At 46.4% G+C, this 23,011-nt stretch overlaps 1 long non-coding RNA gene across 1 annotated transcript in view; it reads right to left on the minus strand.

Annotated features, from left to right (window-relative positions):
• The window catches only part of LOC130314364 (uncharacterized), a 114,152-nt gene extending 103,691 nt beyond the window's left edge, over positions 1-10,461 (minus strand). The window contains exon 1 of the long non-coding RNA XR_008862116.1: positions 10,431-10,461. This is a non-coding gene — a long non-coding RNA (uncharacterized LOC130314364). The remainder of the gene's footprint in view (positions 1-10,430) is intronic.
• Between the last annotated feature and the right edge of the window lie 12,550 nt (positions 10,462-23,011).

Here is a 23,011-nt window from a genome sequence, read left to right on the forward strand (position 1 = left end):
TGTTTAATCTTCAATGCCCTTGCATGGTCCCATTCATTCTTTCCTTTACACGGATCAGTCATCATTGTCCCTTAGCAGAAAAACAGCCCCAAAGCATGATGTTTCTGCCCCCATTCTTCACAGTAGGTATGGTGTTGTTTGGATGCAATTCAGCATTCTTTCTCCTCCACACATGACGAGTTGAGTTTTTACCAAAAAGTTCTACTTTGGTTTCATCTGACCATATGACGTTCTACCAATACTCTTCTGGATCATCCAAATGATTTCTAGCAAACTTCAGACGGGCCCGGACATGTACTGGTTTAAGCAGGGGGACACGTCTGGCACTGCATGATTTGAGTCCCTGGCGGTGTAGAGTGTTACTGATGGTAACCTTTGTTACTTTGGTCCCAGCTCTCTGCAGGTCATTCACTAGGTCCCCCATGTGGTTCTGGGATTTTTGTTCACCGTTCTTGTGATCATTTTGACACCACAGGGTGAGATCTTGTGTGGAGCCCCAGATCAAGGGAGATTATCAGTGCTCTTGTATGTCTTCCATTTTCTAATAATTGCTCCCACAGTTGATTTCTTCACACCAAGCTGCTTTCCTATTGCAGATTCAGTCTTCCCAGCCTGGTGCAGGTCTACAATTTTGTTTCTGGTGTCCATCGACAGCTCTTTGGTCTTGGCCATAGTGGAGTTTGGAGTGTGACAGTTTGAGGTTGTGGACAGGTGTCTTTTATACTGATAACAAGTTCAAACAGGAGCCATTAATACAGGTAATGAGTGGAGAACAGAGGAGACTCTTAAAGGAGAAGTTACAGGTCTGTGAGAGGCAGAAATCTTGCTTGTTTGTTATTGACCAAATACTTATTTTACCAAGGAATTTACCAATTGATTAATTAGAAATGCTACAATGTGATTTCCTGTATTCTCCCCCCCCCCCCCCCCCCATTATGTCTCTCCTAGTTGAGGTATACCTATGATGAAAATTACAGCCTCTCATCTTTTAAAGTGGGAAAACTTGCACAATTGGTGGCTGACTAAATATTTTTTTGCCCCACTGTATCTATCTATCTATCTATCTATCTAATGTCTATCTATCTATCTCATATCTATCTATCTATCTTTCTCATATCTATCTATTCATCTATCTATCTCATATCTATTTATCTATCTATCTATCTATCTTTCTATCTATCTCATATCTATCTATCTCTCATATCTATTCCTCTATCTATCTAGACAAAAATTTTGGATTAGAGCAGCACCTCCAAAAAAACATAGGAGTTGGGTGCAGGCAGATCAATAGGGACCCGGTCTCGAGTCCAAATGGATACTAACAATGGAAGGATGAGAACACCAAAACGTCGCACTTGCCTGTTCATGGAATAAAAGTCACTTTTTCATTTTTTCGATACTCCGGTGTGTTGCGGTCATCCTTCCATTGTTAGTATCTATCTCCTATCTATCTATCTCCTATCTATCTATCTATCTATCCATCTCATATCTATCTATCTCATATCTATATCATATCTATCTCATATCTATCTATCTATCTATCTATCTCATATCTATCTACCTATCTATCTATCTAGCAACAGGAGAATACAGCAGCACACTGCTAGCACAAAGATATAGATAAAACATGAGTATATAGATACAACATGAGAAGCTGTTCAGTTATGGTGCAGTAAATGAAAGTATAAAATTGTGAAGTAATGAAATAGTGAGATACTTAGCTTGCAATTTTGCGGCCAAATAGCTTGGACCGTCCCACCACGGTAAGGTGACCTCCTTGGGATGGACCCTACACTATGAATATGCCTCTGTGTGAATAGATCAGCAGGCATTGCAGGATCTAGAACATCCAAATCGCCTGTAAGCCAGGTCCATATAATAGTTTGGAATCAATAGTGCTGGCCAACTTATTCTTTGTTTGTATTACACATACGGGGGAGTGGCTACCTCCATGTTGGCTCTTGCACCCCACCCACCTCTATCAGGTGTATATAAGGTGATTTGGATGTTCCAGATCCTGCAATGCCTGCTGATCTATTCACACAGAGGCATATTCATAGTGTAGGGTCTGTCCCAATGAGGTCACCTTACCGTGGTGGGACGGTCCAAGCTATTTGGCCGCCAAATTGTAAGTTAAGTATCTCACTATTTCATTACTTCACAATTTTATACTTTCATTTACTGCACCATAGCTGAATAGCTTATCATGTTGTATCTATATACTCATGTTTTATCTATATCTTGTGCTAGCAGTGTGCTGCTGTATTCTCCTGTTGCTGTATATTTAGCCCAGCAGCCTGCACCTGTAAGCCAGGTCCACACAATAGTTTGGAATCTATCTATCTATCTCATATGTATCTCCTATCTATCCCATATCTATCTATCTCATATCTATCTATCTCATATCTATCTATCTATTTATCTATCTCATATCTATCTATCTATCTATCTCCTATCTATATATCTATCTCCTATCTATCTATCTATCTATCTATTCATCTATTATCAATTTCTACCTGGTTTTGGAGTGTAACCAAAACGTTCTAACTAAACCATGTGTAGGACACACAAAGGGTGGAATTTATCGGACCTTCATACACTGATCTTAAGTGAACCCCCCGCCAGGGTACAACCTTGTTGGATTTAGATGCAGTAGATCATTTAGGCCAGTGGTCTCCAAACTTTGGACATATAAATGATAATATTTGGCTTTTTGTGTAGAGTTTATCTTGAGGTCTTTATTTATTTATTTATTTTTCTCCATCTGTAAACCTCTCCCTGGCTACAAAGGGTTAATCGGCGCGCTCGTTTTCACTTGTCTGAACCCCGGGCTGCGCAAATCTAGGAACACGTTGTTAAACCTCAGGAGAGAAGAAAGGGATTATCACTTGTAAGTCCTCACCTGTAGAGAGTCATCTTCTGCGGCCCCTGAGCCGCCCGCCCCGAGCACGGACAGAGGAGACGAGACGCTCGTAGATCAAATTACTTCTCGTCTCTGTCTTCTGGTCTTGACACCAATTACTCCCCTCCGCGGCGCCTGCCTGTGGCCTGCGGAACAGGTGTCATCCCAAAGGGTCTTCTAACAAGCTATGTGACGAACACGGCCCAACTGTGCTAAACAAACAAACAATTACCTGCACACCTGGGGATGGGGGCTGCGGGAGGACGGGTGCGGGGGCCAATTTGTTAACACGTTCAGCCATGATACTAACAGCACAGGGTACCACCAAATCCCACAGTGGACAACCTATGGCCAAGGGCAGTTGTGGAAGAAAAGTGGGGTCCAATTCCAGTTCTTGACACTATGAGCCCCCAACCCTAGATAGGAGGCCTGACCCTTCTTAACCCCCTCTCACCAACGTAGGAGATCCAAGACCTTGAATGATAACATGGACGAACCTGTGAAGAGAGGTTCACATCATATGTAGATTAAAACCAAGACTGAAATTTTTAGCCTCGATGGATAGGTAGGTCACTCCAGTAAGTTGAGAGATCCCCCAGTATGTACTTTCTCCAGTATATATAGGCCCACAGTATGTAGGTTTCCCAGTATAAAGGCCCCTACTAAGTAGTTTTGTCAGTATATAAGCCCTGAGTTGGTACTTTTCTCTTGTAGATAGGCCCCCAGAAGGTGGTTTGCTTCTATTGATAGCCACCAGTAGGTAGGTTTCTCCTGAAGATAGATCACAGTAGGTAGTTTCCCCCGTAAATAGGCCCCAGTAGGTAGTTTGCTCCTATATATAGCCCCAGTATATAGTTTACCACTGTATATAGGCCTCCAGTAGGTCCTTTCCTCCTGTAGATAGGCACCAGTAGGTAGTCTGCTCCTGTAGATAGGCCCCAGTAGGTAGTGTCCCCCTGTAGATAGGCCTTAGGTAGGTAGTTTCCACCAGTTGATAAATTGGCCCTCGCACCCGTCCTCCTGTAGCTCCCATTTCCATGTGGGAAAACTACCTACTGGGGTCCTACCTACAGAGGAAAACTATCTACTAGGGTAGGTAGTTTTCCATTGTAGATAGGACTTTAGTAGGTAGTTTTCCCACCTGGGAATGGGGGCTGCGGGAGAACGGGTGCTGGGGCCAGTTTATCAAGGCGTTCAGCTATGACACCAACATTGTAGGATAACACACAATCCCACAGCGGGCACGGGCAACCTTCATGGGAACCATGAGCCCACAGTCTTATATGGGAGGCCTGACGCTTGTTTGTAACATGGAGCAACCTGTGAAGAGCAGTTAACATCAAATATAGATTTAAAGGGGTAGTCTGTCCCTAAACATCTTATCCCATATGCAAAGAATAGGGAATAAGATGTCTGATCGCAGGGTCCCGCAGCTGGGGACCCCCGCGATCTCGGCTGTGGCACCCCAGACATCCAGTGCAGGGTGCGAAATTCGCGGGATAGAGGCTCGTGACGTCACGGTCACGCCCCGATCATGATGTCATGGCCCCGCCCCCTCAATGCAAGTGTACGGGAGGCGGCGTGATGGCCGTGAACTCAGCAGCAAGGTGTCCTGTCCTATAGATGAGAGGTGCGCTGTGGTATGGCCAGGTAGGGGTCTCCCGGCTCCTCCACACCTGCTCTGAGTATGAGATGTCGGCAGGATAACGTATATAACAAATCGCTCTCCTGTTTAACCTGCAGGAGAGGATAAAAGGCTGAAGGAGGAGGAGGGGAGGGATCCCAATATTACCCTGCAGGCATAGAGATGTCACCACCAGGTCTCCAGGGTCATTGATGGTCATTTGACCAAACAAAAGGAAAATGTTTATACACAACCATCAAAGTGACCATCGGATATCCCAGTGTCCTGCAACAACCACCACGGAGGGTGCACGATACCTACAATGAGTCTTCAGACTCTTTCACTTTTGCTGCCTTGGGCTAATCTTCAAGACCCCCCCCCCCCCCCCCATCATTCTGCACTCAATACTCCATCATGACTAAGTGAAAAGAGAATTTTAGACATTTTGTTTGCTAATTTATTAAAAAGGAAAAACTAAAATATGGCAGGGACATAAGTATTCAGACCCTTTACTGTGACACCTGAAATTTATCTCTGGCTCCTCCCATTTCTCTTGATCATCTCTGAGTGGTTTCTCCACCTTGGTTGGAGTCACCTGTAGTAAATTCAGCTGATTTTACAAGACACAGCCCTGTCTGTATAAGGTGCCATGGCTGTAAATGTTGGCACCCCTGAAATTTATGACAGCTTTCTGACACTGGGCTGTACAGTGCGACCCAAAATCCGTTGGTAATCCTCAGATTTCATGATACGTTCTACACATTCAAGGCACCCAGTGGCAGCAAAACAACCCAAAAAATCATTGACCTCCCCCATATTTCACTGTAGGTACTGTGTTCTTTTCTTTGTAGGCCTCATTCCGTTTTCGGTAAACAGTAGAATGATGTGCTTTACTAAAAAGCTCTATCTTGGTCTCATCTGTCCACAAGACGTTTTCCCAGAAGGATTTTGGCTTACTCAAGTTCATTTTGGTAAAATGTAGTTTTGCTTTTTTATGTGTCATTGTCAGCAGTGGGGTCCTCCTGGGTCTCCTCCATAGTGGGGTCCTCCTGGGTCTCCTCCATAGTGGGGTCCTCCTGGGTCTCCTCCATAGTGAGGTCCTCCTGGGTCTCCTGCCATAGCATTTCATTTCATTTAAATGTCCCTGAGCCTGCAGGACAGCTTGAATATCTTTGGAACTTGTTTGGGGCTGCTTATCCACCATCCGGACAATCCTGCGTTGACACCTTTCACCAATTTTTCTCTTCCGTCCACGCCCAGGGAGATTAGCTTCAGTTCCATGGGTTGCAAACTTCTTGATAATGTTGCGCACTGTGGACAAAGGCAAATCTAGATCTCTGGAGATGGACTTGTAATCTTGAGATTGTTGATATTTTTCACAATTTTGGTTCTCAAGTCCTCAGACAGTTCTCTTCTCCTCTTTCTGTTGTCCATGCTTAGTGTGACACACACCGACACACAATGCAAAGAATAAGTGAACTTCTCTCCTTTTTATCTGCTTTCAGGTGTGAGTTTTGTATTGCCTAAACCTGTTACTTGCCCCAGGTGAGTTTAAAGGAGCATCACATGCTTGAAGCAATGTAATTTTTCCACAATTTTGAAAGGGTGCCAATCATTTTGTCCAGACCATTTTTGGAGTTTGGTGACATTATGTCCAATTTGCTTTTTTTACTCCCTTTTTTGGTTTAGTTCAAATACACACAAAGGGAATAAACATGTGTATAGAAAACATGTGTTACTGCAATCCTTTCCTGTGAGAAATACTTCCTTTTCTGGAAAAATATCAGGGGTGTCAACATTTACAGCCATGACTGTATATCAGAGCAAAATACAAGCTATGAGGTGGAAAACTGCCTGTAGAGCTCAGAGACAGGATTTGGGAAAGACACAGCCCTGTCTACATAAGGTCTCACAGCTGACAATGTATATCAGAGCAAAGACCAAGTAATGAGAGGGAAAGACCCCAATGGTCACTCTGCCCAAACGCCAAAGATCCTGTGTGCAGATGGGAGAAACTCCCAGAAGGTCCAGAACCATCACTGCAACCTCCACCACTCTTCTGGGATTTATGACTTTATGTCTGGAGTTTGCAAAAAAAAAAAAAAAAAATCTAAAGGACTCTAAGACTGTGAGAAACAAGTTTTTCTGGTCTGATAAAACCAAGATTGAACTTTTAGGCTTAAATAGCTAGGTCACTATAGTAAGTAGAGAGGTCCCCCCCCTCCCTCCAGGGTGCCCATACAGTTGAAAATGGCTCAGTTAAAACTGTGAAACCACACCCTTGTATATGCTCCTGGCCCCCTATGTACAAGAATATAACTACTATAATACTGCTCCTATATACAAGAATATAATTACTATAATACTGCTCCTATATACAAGAATATAACTACTATAATACTGCTTCTATATACAAGAATATATCTACTATAATACTGCCTCCTATATACAAGAATATAACTACTATAATACTGCTCCTATATACAAGAATATAACTACTATAATACTGCCTCCTATATACAAGAATATAACTACTATAATACTGCTCCTATGTACAAGAATATAACTACTATAATACTGCCTCCTATATACAAGAATATAACTACTATAATACTGCTCCTATGTACAAGAATATAACTACTATAATACTGCCTCCTATATACAAGAATATAACTACTAAAATACTGCTCCTATGTACAAGAATATAACTACTATAATACTGCCTCCTATATACAAGAATATAACTACTATAATACTGCTCCTATATACAAGAATATAACTACTATAATACTGCTCCTATATACAAGAATATAACTACTATAATACTGCTCCTATATACAAGAATATAACTACTATAATACTGCTCCTATGTACAAGAATATAACTACTATAATACTGCTCCTATGTACAAGAATATAACTACTATAATACTGCTCCTATATACAAGAATATAACTACTATAATACTGCTCCTATATACAGGAATATAACTACTATAATACTGTCTCCTATATACAAGAATATAACTACTATAATACTGCTCCTATATACAAGAATATAACTACTATAATACTGTCCCTATGTACAAGAATATAACTACTATAATACTGCTCCTATATACAAGAATATAACTACTATAATACTGCTCCTATATACAAGAATATAACTACTATAATACTGTCCCTATGTACAAGAATATAACTACTATAATACTGCTCCTATATACAACAATATAACTACTATAACACTGCCCCCTATGTACAAGAATATAACTACTATAATACTGCTGCTATATACAAGAATATAACTACTATAATACTGCTCCTATATACAAGAATATAACTACTATAATACTGCTCCTATATACAAGAATATAACTACTATAATACTGCTCCTATATACAAGAATATAAGTACTATACTACTGCTCCTATATACAAGAATATAACTACTATAATACTGCTCCTATATACAAGAATATAACTACTATAATACTGCTCCTATATACAAGAATATAACTACTATAATACTGTCCCTATGTACAAGAATATAACTACTATAATACTGCTCCTATATACAAGAATATAACTACTATAACACTGCCCCCTATGTACAAGAATATAACTACTATAATACTGCTGCTATATACAAGAATATAACTACTATAATACTGCTCCTATATACAAGAATATAACTACTATAATACTGCCTCCTATATACAAGAATATAACTACTATAATACTGCTCCTATATACAAGAATATAACTATTATAATACTACTCCTATATACAAGAATATAACTACTATAATACTGCTCCTATATACAAGAATATAACTACTATAAGGGTATGTTCACACTGCGAGATCTCCGCCCCCGGTATTCTGCAAGTGGAGATTCCGTCAGGCAGACACTTTGCCGGTAGGACCGCGGGCACTGCACCGTCACCATTGACAGCTATGCAATACTCATGGAATTCCGTGCAAAGAATGAACATGTTCTTTCTTTGCGCTGAACAATTTCAGCGGCAGAATTGTCTGCAGTGTGAACGGGTCTTGCAAAAGACCAGTTCACACTGATGGGAATGTTCACTGCGCGGAATTCCGCAGTGTGAACATACCCTAATACTGCCTCCTAGCTGAGAGGTTGTGTGTGTGTAGCTCTCCTGATGTCTGGAGAAAGCCCGGGGCGGGGCCACCCTGGGTGGGGAAGCTCCCCAAGCAAGGCCCAGGCTTCAAGGCCTATTCTGGGAATTAATCCCCAGACACCTCAAACCATGGATGAAAATCCTAAAGTTGATTTGGAAGATGGAAATGTCCAGAATGTCAGAAGTCTCAGTGCAGCAAGAAGCACAGATGAGAAGAAAGTTGTGGAAGTGAGGAAAGAAACTTCATCAAGTAAGGTAATGGCTGCAGGTACAATCCACCCCTCCTGCAGTCAGACAGAGGAGAACATCCCTGGAGAAGCAGACCATGCAGGAGAATCTGCAGCAGCCTGTCCTGATACGTTCTGACCGCACACGATACGGGAGCCAGATGCCACTTAAGAAACAGAGTCCTGTGCTAGGACGCCCAGCAGTCCTGTGCAAGACAAGATGACACTCAGCAGTCCTGTGCAAGACAAGATGACACTCAGCAGTTCTGTGCAAGACAAGATGACACTCAGCAGTCCTGTGCAAGACAAGATGACACTCAGCAGTCCTGTGCAAGACAAGATGACACTCAGCAGTCCTGTGCAAGACAAGATGACACTCAGCAGTCCTGTGCAAGACAAGATGACACTCAGCAGTCCTGTGCAAGACCAGTCCTCAGACCAGCCAGCTTCCCTTTTGAGAAAGGGAATTTGTACAGGCAGCCAAGTGTCCAGCAACACCAGAGACCTGCAGAGACTCCTGAAAAGACACCACAAGTCCCAGCAGTCAGTACTGTGAAGCAGGTGTGGTGGCCCAGCACCCTGTACCCTTGCTGTCCTGTCAGGCAGCCTCCCTGCAGTGTCCCCTGGTCCCCCCTGCATCTGTTCTACTGTAATTGTATATTATCCCCTATGTTATGTATATAAGAATGTTGTCTCTTTAAGAAAGGTTAACATGTGATCACCAGTTGTCATGTGATTGTTACCCAGGAGGTATCAGTGACCAGGTGACTTAAGGGTGACCAATGGGACACCACCAGAGTCTCCCCCATAAAAGCCCTGGGAGGAGCCTCTTCTCTCTCTTAGTTCCTGAGTCTTTGCTGAGGTGGAGTGGAGCCTAAGAGTCTGGAGTCATAGGAGCCTCAAGTCAAGTCTGCAGCCACAAGCTACAAGTCTACAAGTAACTACAGTCACAGCTTAGTCAGTCTCCAGTCAAGTCAAGTCACTGACATCTATTGTCAAGTCAACGTGGCCTGCACTAAATGGTCCAAAACCACTGCAAGTCTCAGCAAGCCCTTAAGGTCACTGGTCACATCTGTGGGCCTATCTACACTGTATAGACTGTACCGTCTGTCACTCAGTAAAGCTACCGTTGTCCGTAACTTGACATCGGAGTCATTATTGCCCCCGTGCCTAGCCCAGGATCCAGCGGTATACCTTCTGGTGGTATTGAGGATAAACCACGCCCTGGCGTCACGAATACAAGGGGTTAATGCCATCTGCCCCTAGGGGAATTCCATCTACCCTGCATCTCACACCATACCACAACTTTTGGCATCCTACGAACAGGATATGGGTGTGCGCCTTACAAGTCCTCCCCCAGTCTGAACTGTGTCCAGTATTGTCAGAAAATCACATGCCGATGCAAATAAAATTTGAGACAGAAAGTGTATTGGACTTTGTCAGGGGAAAGTGTTTTACCCTAAGGAGCTTGTGAAATAGAGGGGGAGGTGAAGAAAGGACTGTTATTTGCCATTGGGAACTGCAGAGTCGGTACCTGAAAGGGTTAGCTTGGTCCGGGATTTTCTCTGCCCCGTCAGTCCCCAGCATTGATGCCTCTGCAATGCAGCGAGGAGGAACCAATGAGCCGCCCTGTGTTGCACAGGGGAAGATTTTGCCAACCGGACCAAAACCTGAAGTTCCTTGGGCGCAGCCATATTGGAAGCTCCGGCTGCTGCGCCCATCTCTGCTGTTATCTGTCAAGCAGCTGTCAGTATTAACCCGTTAGTGCCCACAAGTCTGGTCGCAAGACTATTCACAACTGGGAGCCTGCAAAATAGAGGGGAAGCATCCATTACAGTACCCCCATTAGTCAAGTCAAAGCCGCTGCAGCACTTCAGCAAGCATCTTAAAGGGGAATGCACCTTATTTATCTTAAAGCGACAGCGCACTCAAAAATCAACAAGATGTCAGAACCCAGCTCTCCAGGTCACCCAGGCTACAGCGCCACTTCATCTCCAGTAACGAGGTCATCACCTGCCCCAGCAGTCGGGACCCTGTCCGCCCTGCCTGCAGTCAACATCAACAGTCCTGGTGTTCCAGCATCTGCACCGGTATTCATGGGGAACCCTGTCCTCCATACCTACAATGGAGACCCCTTCACCTCATGGGATATCAAAGAGAGGATCCAGAGTTTGTTTGTCTTTTACTCTTTCCCTCCTAACCAACAGGTGCAATTGCTCACAGGACAACTACAGGGACCAGTATTAGAGGAAGTCCGCACCTGGCAAGCCTCTGAGAAGGCGACTGTAGAGCAGATCTTTGAAGGACTGTACCAGGTATTTGAGTCACATTCTCCATCAGAGGTACATCTCCAGCTGTATGAAAGACGACAAAAGCCAGGTGAGACCTTTAGAGCGTATGCTGTAGCCCTACAGAATGCCCTAGAGACTGTCCAAAAATTAGATGGTATAACTCCGAGCAGGGCAACAAGGTGTTAATGGAGAGATTCATTGATGGGGCTTATAATAAGAGGGACAAAGCCCAGCTGAGAATGTTAGTGGTCCAAGACCCAAATGTCATTCCCCGCTTTCAAAAGACTGGCTATCCAAGTGGTTGAGTCCGGGACTGAGTTAGAGGAAGTTTGTACACCCCTTACACCCATTCAAGAGCCACTAGGGGTGGTAGCCAGACCTATCCCACCACTGTCACCAGCCCCCGCCTCAGTGTCCTCTACCAGTCACCGCAGCCTCAGATTTACAGAGTGTTAGGCAGAACATTGAACAACTGACTAAGGCTGTGAAGGAGTTTGCCACCCGGGTTACTCCACCTGACCGTGAACCACCCCTGCCTAGAAAACCTGCCCCTTCAATTACCGCAATCCTCTGTCCGATAGACCCTCGGGGACTCAAAGACCCTTTTGTACTTACTGTAATAAGTCAGGACATTGGAAAATGCAATGCTGGGATTTAAGCGGATTTCCCCTGAGGTTGAGGATCGTCCCTCAGGAAAACAATCATCAAGTCCAATCCCTGAACGACCTAAGTCAGGACTCTCACTTTATGTCGCCTCCTGCCCCTATGTAAAAAATATTGTAGAAGGTGTACTGTTGGAGGCGTTGATAGATACAGGGTAACAAGTGTCTACTATACCTAAAAGTGTTTTCTATCAGCATTGGGATGCTAGTTTATTGTGTGAGCCTGATGATGTTAAAGGGGTATTCCAGGATTTTTTTTTTATTTGACTATGCTACAGGGGCTGTAAAGTTAGTGTAGTCCATAATATAGCGCCTGTACCTGTGTGTGACGGTTTTCTCACAATTCTTCTGTGATTTTTAACCCACTATTTATTTTTACCAGCATACAAAATGACTGTTGTCTCAGATTTTTCCCAGCTTGCAATGCGGCCCGAGACCTGACTCACTAGTCAGCTGATGACAGGGAGCCTGTCTGCTTCAATGGGTGGAGCCATCGCTTGGTGGGAGAGAGATCAATCTGCTACTAATGCAACAGCTGTAGGCACCCTGATTGAAAACCACAGGTCTTTTGTTTCAATGGCTGATGTGTGAGAGGGAGGAAAATGGCATTGTTGGATTTGTAGTAAAAAAAAACATAAGTCAAACAGGAAATACAAGTTCACAAAAAGCTAGCCACAGTGTTATGGTAGTCTCACAACATAGCCATTTAGCCCCAAGACAAGCGCAGATCCTTCCTAAGCATGTCCATTACTGTCTGCCAGGTACATACTAAAATCACCTTATGGTGGAGAACCCTTTTAACTTCAGAGTAGTTGCGGGTAACGGGCAACCAGTCCCCAGACATGGATACTGGGAGCCAACTATTCAGTTGGGAAAGCATGTACTTACCGGGCAGGGAGTGATTGTAACTAATGTGACAGATAAGGGGTCTGCCAAGTTTATATTGGGGATGAACATTATGAATTTTTTTTTGCTGAAATCTTAGATGCCTTGCATGCCTCTCTTCCCCATATGTCCCTTCAGGCCAGCGGGCTGCGCATCACCACTTGAAAGTTCCACAGGCGGAGATGAAGTTTGCCAACAAGCAAGGTGAAATCTGCAGAGTACGAGTTCAAGACATCAGATCGGTGACCTTACAATCCAACACAGAGATCATCATCTGGTGTCGTGCACATCCCGGAGTCAAGAATAGGGACTACCAAGCCCTACTGGAACCTATGCAATTAGAAGATCATCCTCTTGTTCGAGCTGCGAGAAGCCTTGTCACTGTCACCAAAGGGAGAGTCCCGGTGTAGTCAGTAAATCTGTCTAATTCTGCTACTGTCTTGCTCAATTACACTCCTGTAGCCCAGCTGTACTGGTGGCTCGACAGCGTGCAGCTCAAGTGGCCGAAGGATCCGGTGTGATCCCTCCAGAGCCCTGGTGGGCGCAACTCCAGGTTGGAGACAACACTACCCCAAGGGACCAAGTCAATGGAATCATCAATGTCACCAAGAGGTACCATGAGGCTATCAGCAAGCACCCCACAGACTTTGGGCAGACTCCAATGATCTAGCACCGAATCCTCACAGGTGACAGCCCACCTATCAAGAAAAGACACCGTCCGGTCGCACCAGACATGTATCAGACTGTCAAGAAGATGCTGGCCGACAGGAAAGAGGCTGACGTGAATCAAGAAAGTCAGAGCTCCTGGGCGGCGCCACTTGTCCTGGTTAAGAAGAAAGACAGAACCATCCGCTTCTGTGTTGATTACAGGAAACTGGACAATGTCACACATAAAGACGCTTATCCTTTGGCAAGGATCAAGGAGTCACTCACATCCCTCAGGTCGGCTGCTTAATTCTCCACCCTGGACTTAACCAGCAGATATTAACAAGTGCTCATGGCCATGGAGGATTGGGAGAAGACCGCCTTCATGACACCCATGGGACTGTTCGAGTTTAAAAGTATGCCATTTGGGCTGTGCAATTCCCCTGTTATGTTCCAGTGTCTGATGGAAAGGTGCCTGGGCCATCTGAATTTTCAAAGTGTCCTTTTGTACCTGGACGATGTCATTGTGTATTCCAAGTCCTACCAGAAACACCTCAGTCATCTGTCAGATGTCTTCCAAGTCTTAATCAAGCATGGATTAAAGATCAAACCATCCAAATGTCTCCTGCTCAAGCCTCAGGTCCATTACTTGGGTCAAGTTGTCAGTGCAGAAGGAGTCCAGCCCAATCCTGAAAACGTGGAAGCTGTCAAGAACTGGCCTACCCCGCGCATGGTGAAAGATGTCAGGAGCTTCCTGGGATTTGCCAGCTACTAGCACCACTTAATTTACCACTTCGTCAAAATTGCAGAACCCCTCACAGCTCTCTTACGGGGTACGGTGAAGGAGAACTACAATGGATGGCTACCTATTGAATGGGCCAAAGAGCAAGAGACAGCTTTCCGAGCTCTTAAACGTCTGCGGACAGAGCCAACCATCCTTGCGTATCCAGACTACATTCAACCATTCCGGCTGTATACTGATGCCAGTTTCGAGGGTCTGGGAGCTGTCCTGTCCCAAGTCCAGGAAGGACAAGAGCGAGTAATTGCCTATGCCAGTCGCAGCCTCTGAGGAGCAGAGAAGAACGATGCAAACTACATCTCATTTAAGTTGGAGCTTCTCACCCTGGTGTGGGCCGTGACCGAAAAATTCAGAGACTATTTTGCTGCCACACCAGTTACTGTCTACACGGACAATAACCCATTGGCCCATCTGAACACTGCCAAGTTGGTGCCATTGAACAGCGATTGGGTTCAAGACTAGCCGATTATAATTTCACCAAGTACAGAAGCGGCAAGTCAAATGTCAATGCCGATGTACTATGTCGGATTACCCCCGGCGAAGAACCACCTGTCGAAGTGTGGGAAGACGAGAAGATGCCCATTCGTGAACCAGAATGTTGTGACTGCCCTCATGGATGGTGAACCCAGGTCCGAAAAGGTTAAAGAAGACCTAAACACCTTCAAGACGAAAGTCGAGTCATGGGGGATCTGTTGGACTACCTTCTGGCATAAAAAAAGGTGCCAACCCGTCTACGCTGGGCCCAGTGTGACTATGAGTTGAAATGCCTGTGGCGAGGAAACGACTGTTTGTGCACAAAGGACTGTTGTAACAAAATTCTTTGCATCCGGTCTCTGGTGATTGACTTAATCAGATTTTGGTTCCCCGAAGAGACGCGGTGATGGTCCTCAATGCATACCATTACCAGTCGGGACACTTTGGAGTCCATAAGACCGAAGCTACTGTCAGTCATTCTATTGGATCGGAATGCAGAGTGACATTGAAATATGGTGCAGTGAATGAGCTGTCTGTAACGTCACCAAGAATGTGCCCAAGGACGAAGAGCACCCCTCCATTTCATCCAGAGTGAAAGCCCCAACCAGTTGGTCGCGCTTGACCACGTCAAATTGTCTCCTACCCGATCCAGGTATACTTATGCTCTCACCATGGTGGATCATTACTCTTAATGGGTTGTCGTTGTACCTGTCAAAGATCTCACAGCCAAGACCGTGGCCCAGATGTTCTACTCCAATTGGGTGCAAACCCTTGGGTGCCCGGAGTCTGTCCTAACAGACCGAGGAATGGCCTTCAAGGCCCAACTCTTCCAAGAGTTATGTCAATTCCACAACTGCAAGAAACTGTGGACTAAGTCTTTATCCACATGTTGCGAGCAGCCTCTGTGTCAGGACAAGAAGAGTGGCCCTGACTGCTACCCGAATTACTGGAGATATATATCAACACAGTCCATTGTTATACGGGGTATACCCCTTTCTACTTGATGATGGGGTGACATGGGCAGCTGCCTAAAGACCGGACAAGCTCCAGGCCCCGTTCAACAACTCTCCACAAGCCTTCCTAGAATGGATCTCTGACCACCAGAGAAGGATCCAAGTCAAAGAAATTGTCAACAAAAAGATGGGTGAGGCTCAACAGAAACAACAAGAGGACTATAACCGTCATGCCTCTGCCAAACCACTTCAATTGGGCGATAAAGTCTGGCTACGGAAGTTTCAACAAGCTAGATTCTATCTGGAAGACAGAACTGTACATGGTGACGGCCATACCCTATCCTGAGTCTGATGTCTACAAAATTCAAAAACCTGGGTATGAGCTACAAGTCATTCACCGTAATCGAATCAAGTTATGTCTTAAAGAAGATCTACCAATGCTCCCAGCTCCACCTCCTCCAGCCATCAGGCCTGCGAAAGAGTATGTCCCGGGCGAGGGAATCCACCCATCTATGGATTTGCCCATGTTTTCTCCAAATCAGCCTGCGATCTTCTGTGTCTCACCAACGCCGTTGGCTGGTTCAACCCACATTAGTCTCCACACCAGTCCCCGTCTTGTCACCGTTGGCTCCAGCCTATACACCAGTCTCCAGAGTCCAGCCAGTCCTGTACTAATAACAGCTCCTGAGTTCGCTGAGGAAGAGCCAGCCGCAGCTCCAGGAGTCCCAAGAGCTCCAGAAATCTCAAGAGTTCCAGATTCTCCAGAGGGGGTGTTGCGCAGATCCCAAAGGTTGACGCAAGGACAACTACCGACTAGTAGTGTTGGGCACGAATATTCACATTTTGAATTTTTATTGCGAATATCGTAAATTTGCAAATATTGTGAATATATTCGCTATATATTCGAAATTACGAAAATATTCACTTTTTTCCGCATATGCGCATATTCGCATATTCCTTCTTTTCACTTGTGAGCCAATTAGAATGATGCAAATACACTTGTCAGAGGTTATCAACAACATCCCTAGCAACCAATAGTAAAGTTGCCCAACCCCTCACTGTTTTCTTCCTCGATTAAGCCAATATGCAAATATGCGAAATTCGCGAATATAGGAGGAATATTTGTCTATATATTCGCGAAATATCGTGAATTTGAATATGGGCAATGCTGCTTATCACTACCAACTAAGTATACGGAATAATGGTAGGGCTGTGTACAAAGTTGTTAGCATAACACATAGTCTAATTCAGTCAGCTTACATAATGTATTATATTAACTAGTCAAATGCCTAGTTAGGACTGTATTTAACATGTACATTTCCAGTCCATAATTCACCTGTATAACATTTGTCCATGTGTGCAGGGTGCTCTCCTGGCCAGAGGGTTCCCCTGAAAATATAAATAACGCACATATAGCGACAGAGTTGTTGTATATAACGGTAACACTGGTATTGTCATGATTCGGCTGGCAGGAGGTGGATCCTCTGTGCCAGAGAGGGATTGGCGTGGACCGTGCTAGTGGACCGGTTCTAAGCTGCTACTGGTTTTCACCAGAGCCCGCCGCAAAGCGGGATGGTCTTGCAGCGGCGGTAGCAACCAGGTCGTATCCACTAGCAACGGCTCAACCTCTCTGACTGCTGAAGATAGGCGCGGTACAAGGGAGAAGACAAGAGCAAGGTCGGACGTAGCAGAAGGTCGGGGCAGGCAGCAAGGATCGTAGTCAGGGGCAACGGCAGGAGGTCTGGAACACAGGCTAGGAACACACTGGGAAACGCTTTCACTGGCACGATGGCAACAAGATCCGGCAAGGAAGGGAAGGGGAAGTGAGGTTAAATAGGGAAGTGCACAGGTGAATGAACTGATTAAGCCAACTGCGCCAATCAGCGGCGCAGTGGCCCTTTAAATCGTAGAGACCCGGCGCGCGCGCGCCCTAAGGAGCGGGGCCGCGCGCGCCGGGACAGGACAGACGGAGAGCGAGTCAGGTACGGGAGCCGGGGTGCGCATCGCGAGCGGGCGCCACCCGCATCGCGAATCGCATCCCGGCTGGGAGAGGTATCGCAGCGCACCCGGTCAGCAGGTCTGACCGGGGCGCTGCGATTGCGAGGATGTTGCGAGCGCTCCGGGGAGGAGCGGGGACCCGGAGCGCTCGGCGTAACAGTACCCCCCCCCTTGGGTCTCCCCCTCTTCTTGGAGCCTGAGAACCTGAGGACCAGACTTTTGTCTAGGATGTTGTCCTCAGGTTCCCAGGATCTCTCTTCAGGACCACAGCCCTCCCAATCTATCAAAAAAAATCTTTTTCCTCTGACCGTCTTGGAGGCCAGTATCTCCTTTACGGAGAAGATGTCAGAAGAACCGGAAACAGGAGTGGGAGAAACAAGTTTGGGAGAGAAACGGTTGATGATGAGTGGTTTAAGGAGAGAGACATGGAAGGCATTGAGAATACGAAGAGAAGGAGGAAGAAGGAGTTTGTAAGAGACAAGATTAATCTGGCACAAGACTTTGAAAGGACCAAGATAGCGTGGTCCCAGTTTGTAACTGGGGACACGAAAGCGAACATATTTAGCGGAGAGCCATACCTTGTCTCCGGGAGCAAAGATGGGAGGAGCTCTTCTTTTCTTATCGGCAAACTTTTTCATGCGAGATGAAGCCTGTAAAAGAGAATTTTGGGTCTCTTTCCATATGGTGGAAAGATCACGAGTCACTTCATCTACAGCGGGCAAACCAGAGGACAAGGGAATAGGGAGGGGGGGAAGAGGGTGACGGCCGTACACCACGAAAAATGGGGATTTAGCAGAAGATTCAGAGACTCTAAAGTTGTACGAGAATTCGGCCCAAGGTAGAAGATCTGCCCAGTCATCCTGGCGGGAGGAAACAAAATGCCGTAAATAATCACCCAGGACCTGGTTAATTCTTTCTACTTGCCCATTGGATTGAGGATGATAAGCAGAAGAGAAGTTTAATTTAATCTTGAGTTGTTTACAGAGAGCCCTCCAGAATTTTGACACGAATTGGACACCTCTATCAGAGACAATCTGCGTGGGCAAACCGTGAAGACGAAAAATGTGTACAAAAAATTGTTTTGCCAACTGAGGCGCTGAAGGAAGACCAGGAAGAGGAATAAAATGTGCCATCTTGGAAAATCGATCAACGACCACCCAAACAACAGTGTTGCCACGGGATGGGGGTAGGTCTGTAATAATGTCCATACCAATCAGAGACCAAGGCTGTTCGGGGACAGGCAGAGGGTGAAGGAGACCAGCAGGCTTCTGGCGAGGAGTCTTATCCCGGGCACAGACAGTGCAGGCTCGCACAAAATCAACAACATCTGTTTCCAGAGTCGGCCACCAATAGAAACGAGAGATGAGTTGCAAGGACTTTTTGATGCCCGCATGGCCTGCGAGGTGGGAGGAGTGACCCCATTTGAGAATCCCGAGACGCTGGCGTGGAGAAACGAAGGTCTTCCCTGGAGGAGTTTGTCTGATGGAGGCTGGAGAAGAGGAGATCAGACAGTCAGGAGGAATGATGTGTTGCGGAGAGACCTCTACTTCCGAGGCATCCGAGGAACGAGAGAGAGCATCGGCCCTAATGTTCTTGTCGGCAGGGCGAAAATGAATTTCAAAGTTAAAACGGGCAAAGAACAACGACCACCTGGCCTGGCGAGGATTCAGCCGTTGGGCAGACTGGAGATAGGAGAGATTCTTGTGATCGGTGAAAATGATAACTGGAAATTTTGATCCCTCCAGCAGATGCCTCCATTCCTCAAGTGCCAATTTAATGGCCAGTAGTTCTCGATCCCCGATGGAGTAGTTCCTCTCCGCCGGAGAGAAGGTCCTAGAAAAAAAACCACAAGTAACAGCATGCCCGGAGGAATTTTTTTGTAGAAGGACCGCTCCAGCTCCCACTGAGGAGGCATCAACCTCCAATAGGAAGGGTTTAGATGGGTCAGGTCTGGAGAGCACGGGAGCAGAAGAAAAGGCAGACTTGAGCTGTTTAAATGCGTCTTCCGCTTGGGGAGACCAGGACTTAGGATTGGCATTCTTCTTGGTTAAAGCCACGATAGGAGCCACAATAGTGGAAAAATGTGGAATGAATTGTCTGTAATAATTGGCGAACCCCAAAAAACGTTGGATAGCACGGAGTCCGGAGGGGCGTGGCCAATCTAAGACGGCAGAGAGTTTATCTGGGTCCATTTGTAGTCCCTGGCCAGAGACCAAGTATCCTAGGAAAGGAAGAGATTGACATTCAAACAGACATTTCTCCATTTTGGCATAAAGTTGATTGTCTCGAAGTCTCTGAAGAACCATGCGGACATGCTGGCGATGTTCTTCTAAGTTGGCAGAAAAAATCAGAATATCGTCCAGATACACAACAACACAGGAATATAAGAGATCACGAAAAATTTCATTAACAAAGTCTTGGAAGACGGCAGGGGCGTTGCACAGGCCAAAGGGCATGACCAGATACTCAAAGTGTCCATCTCTGGTGTTAAATGCAGTTTTCCATTCGTCCCCCTCCCTGATGCGGATGAGATTATAAGCACCTCTTAAGTCCAGTTTGGTAAAGATGTGGGCACCTTGAAGGCGATCAAAGAGTTCAGAGATAAGAGGTAGGGGGTAGCGGTTCTTTACCGTGATTTTATTAAGTCCGCGGTAATCAATGCAAGGACGTAGGGAGCCATCTTTTTTGGACACAAAGAAAAATCCGGCTCCGGCAGGAGAGGAGGATTTGCGGATAAACCCCTTTTTTAAATTTTCCTGGATGTATTCAGACATAGCAAGAGTCTCTGGGGCGGACAGAGGATAAATTCTGCCCCGGGGTGGAGTAGTGCCCGGGAGGAGGTCAATAGGACAGTCAAAAGGCCTGTGAGGGGGTAAAGTCTCAGCTTGCTTTTTGCAAAATACGTCAGCATAGTCCATATAAGCCTTAGGGAGACCGGTTACAGGGGGAACCACAGGGTCACGGCAGGGAGTACTGGGAACCGGTTTAAGACAGTCCTTGAAACAAGAAGTACCCCAGCTCTTGATCTCTCCTGTGGACCAATCAAGGGTTAGGGAATGGCGTTGAAGCCACGGTAGTCCAAGGAGAATTTCGGAAGTGCAATTGGAGAGGACCAAAAACTCAATTTTTTCGTGATGAGGTCCGATGCACATTAGGAGGGGTTCCGTGCGGTAACGCACGGCACAGTCCAATCGTTCATTGTTAACACAATTGATGTAGAGGGGTCTGGCGAGACTGGTCACTGGGATGTTGAACCTGTTGATGAGGGAGGCCAAAATAAAATTTCCTGCAGATCCGGAATCCAGGAAGGCCTTAGTAGAGAAGGAGAAGGTAGAGGCAGATATCCGCACAGGCACAGTAAGGCGTGGAGAAGCAGAGTTGACATCAAGAACTGTCTCACCTTTGTGCGGAGTCAGCGTACGTCTTTCCAGGCGGGGAGGACGGATAGGACAATCCTTCAGGAAGTGTTCGGTACCAGCACAGTACAGGCAAAGATTCTCCATGCGGCGTCGTGTCCTCTCTTGAGGTGTCAAGCGAGACCGGTCAACTTGCATAGCCTCCACGGCGGGAGGCACAGGAACGGATTGCAGAGGACCAGAGGAGAGAGGAGCCGGGGAGAAAAAACGCCTCGTGCGAACAAAGTCCATATCCTGGCGGAGCTCCTGACGCCTTTCGGAAAAACGCATGTCAATGCGAGTGGCAAGATGAATGAGTTAATGCAGGTTAGCAGGAATTTCTCGTGCGGCCAGAACATCTTTAATGTTGCTGGATAGGCCTTTTTTAAAGGTCGCGCAGAGGGCCTCATTATTCCAGGATAGTTCGGAAGCAAGAGTACGGAATTGGATGGCGTACTCGCCAACGGAAGAATTACCCTGGACCAGGTTCAGCAGGGCGGTCTCAGCAGAAGAGGCTCGGGCAGGTTCCTCAAAGACACTTCGAATTTCCGAGAAGAAGGAGTGTACAGAGGCAGTGACGGGGTCATTGCGGTCCCAGAGCGGTGTGGCCCATGACAGAGCTTTCCTAGACAGAAGGCTGACTACGAAAGCCACCTTAGACCTTTCAGTAGGAAACTGGTCCGACATCATCTCCAAGTGCAGGGAACATTGTGAAAGAAAGCCACGGCAAAACTTGGAGTCCCCATCAAATTTATCCGGCAAGGATAATCGTAGGCCGGAAGCGGCCACTCGCTGCGGAGGAGGTGCAGGAGCTGGCGGAGGAGATGATTGCTGAAGCTGTGGTAGTAGCTGCTGTAGCATCACGGTCAGTTGAGACAGCTGGTGGCCTTGTTGCGCTATCTGTTGCGACTGCTGGGCGACCACCGTGGTGAGGTCGGCGACAACTGGCAGTGGAACTTCAGCGGGATCCATGGCCGGATCTACTGTCACGATTCGGCTGGCAGGAGGTGGATCCTCTGTGCCAGAGAGGGATTGGCGTGGACCGTGCTAGTGGACCGGTTCTAAGCTGCTACTGGTTTTCACCAGAGCCCGCCGCAAAGCGGGATGGTCTTGCAGCGGCGGTAGCAACCAGGTCGTATCCACTAGCAACGGCTCAACCTCTCTGACTGCTGAAGATAGGCGCGGTACAAGGGAGTAGACAAGAGCAAGGTCGGACGTAGCAGAAGGTCGGGGCAGGCAGCAAGGATCGTAGTCAGGGGCAAGGAGCGGGGCCGCGCGCGCCGGGACAGGACCGACGGAGAGCGAGTCAGGTACGGGAGCCGGGGTGCGCATCGCGAGCGGGCGCCACCCGCATCGTGAATCGCATCCCGGCTGGGAGAGGTATCGCAGCGCACCCGGTCAGCAGGTCTGACTGGGGCGCTGCGATTGCAAGGATGTTGCGAGCGCTCCGGGGAGGAGCGGGGACCCGGAGCGCTCGGCGTAACAGGTATGTTATATAAAAACATGTATATTAAATGTGATAAAAATGTAGTTATAAAGGTAATGAATCCCACATGTTTATGTCCCATTATTGAAAGGAACATGTATGGACGTTTTCACAAAAATGCTACATGGACTCGTCTCAGTTCTTTTTATTCAGACCTGTGAAGAACATTCGACAATAATGCCCCAGGAACTGTCAGTCTAGGCCCCAGTGGTCACTTCCAGTCGTCCGCCCTCCAGGAATGGGTGCCAAGGACGGCTGTGTTTAAGAGGGGGAGTTTGTGGTTGCCCAGTACAGGAGTTGTTACCCCGTACCTTGCTGCCCTGTCAGGCAGCCTCCCTGCAGTGTCCCCTGGGCCCCCCTGCATCTGTTCTACTGTAATTGTGTATTATCCTCTATGTTATGTATAGAAGAAAGTAGTATCTTTACGAAAGGTTAACATGTAATCACCAGTTGTCATGTGATTGTTACCCAGGAGGTATCAGTGACCATGTGACTTAACTCCTTAAGGACGCAGCCCTTTTTCACCT

The sequence above is a fragment of the Hyla sarda genome, chromosome 1 (genome assembly GCF_029499605.1).
Source record: "Hyla sarda isolate aHylSar1 chromosome 1, aHylSar1.hap1, whole genome shotgun sequence".
In the NCBI taxonomy this organism is placed as follows: Eukaryota; Metazoa; Chordata; class Amphibia; order Anura; family Hylidae; genus Hyla; species Hyla sarda.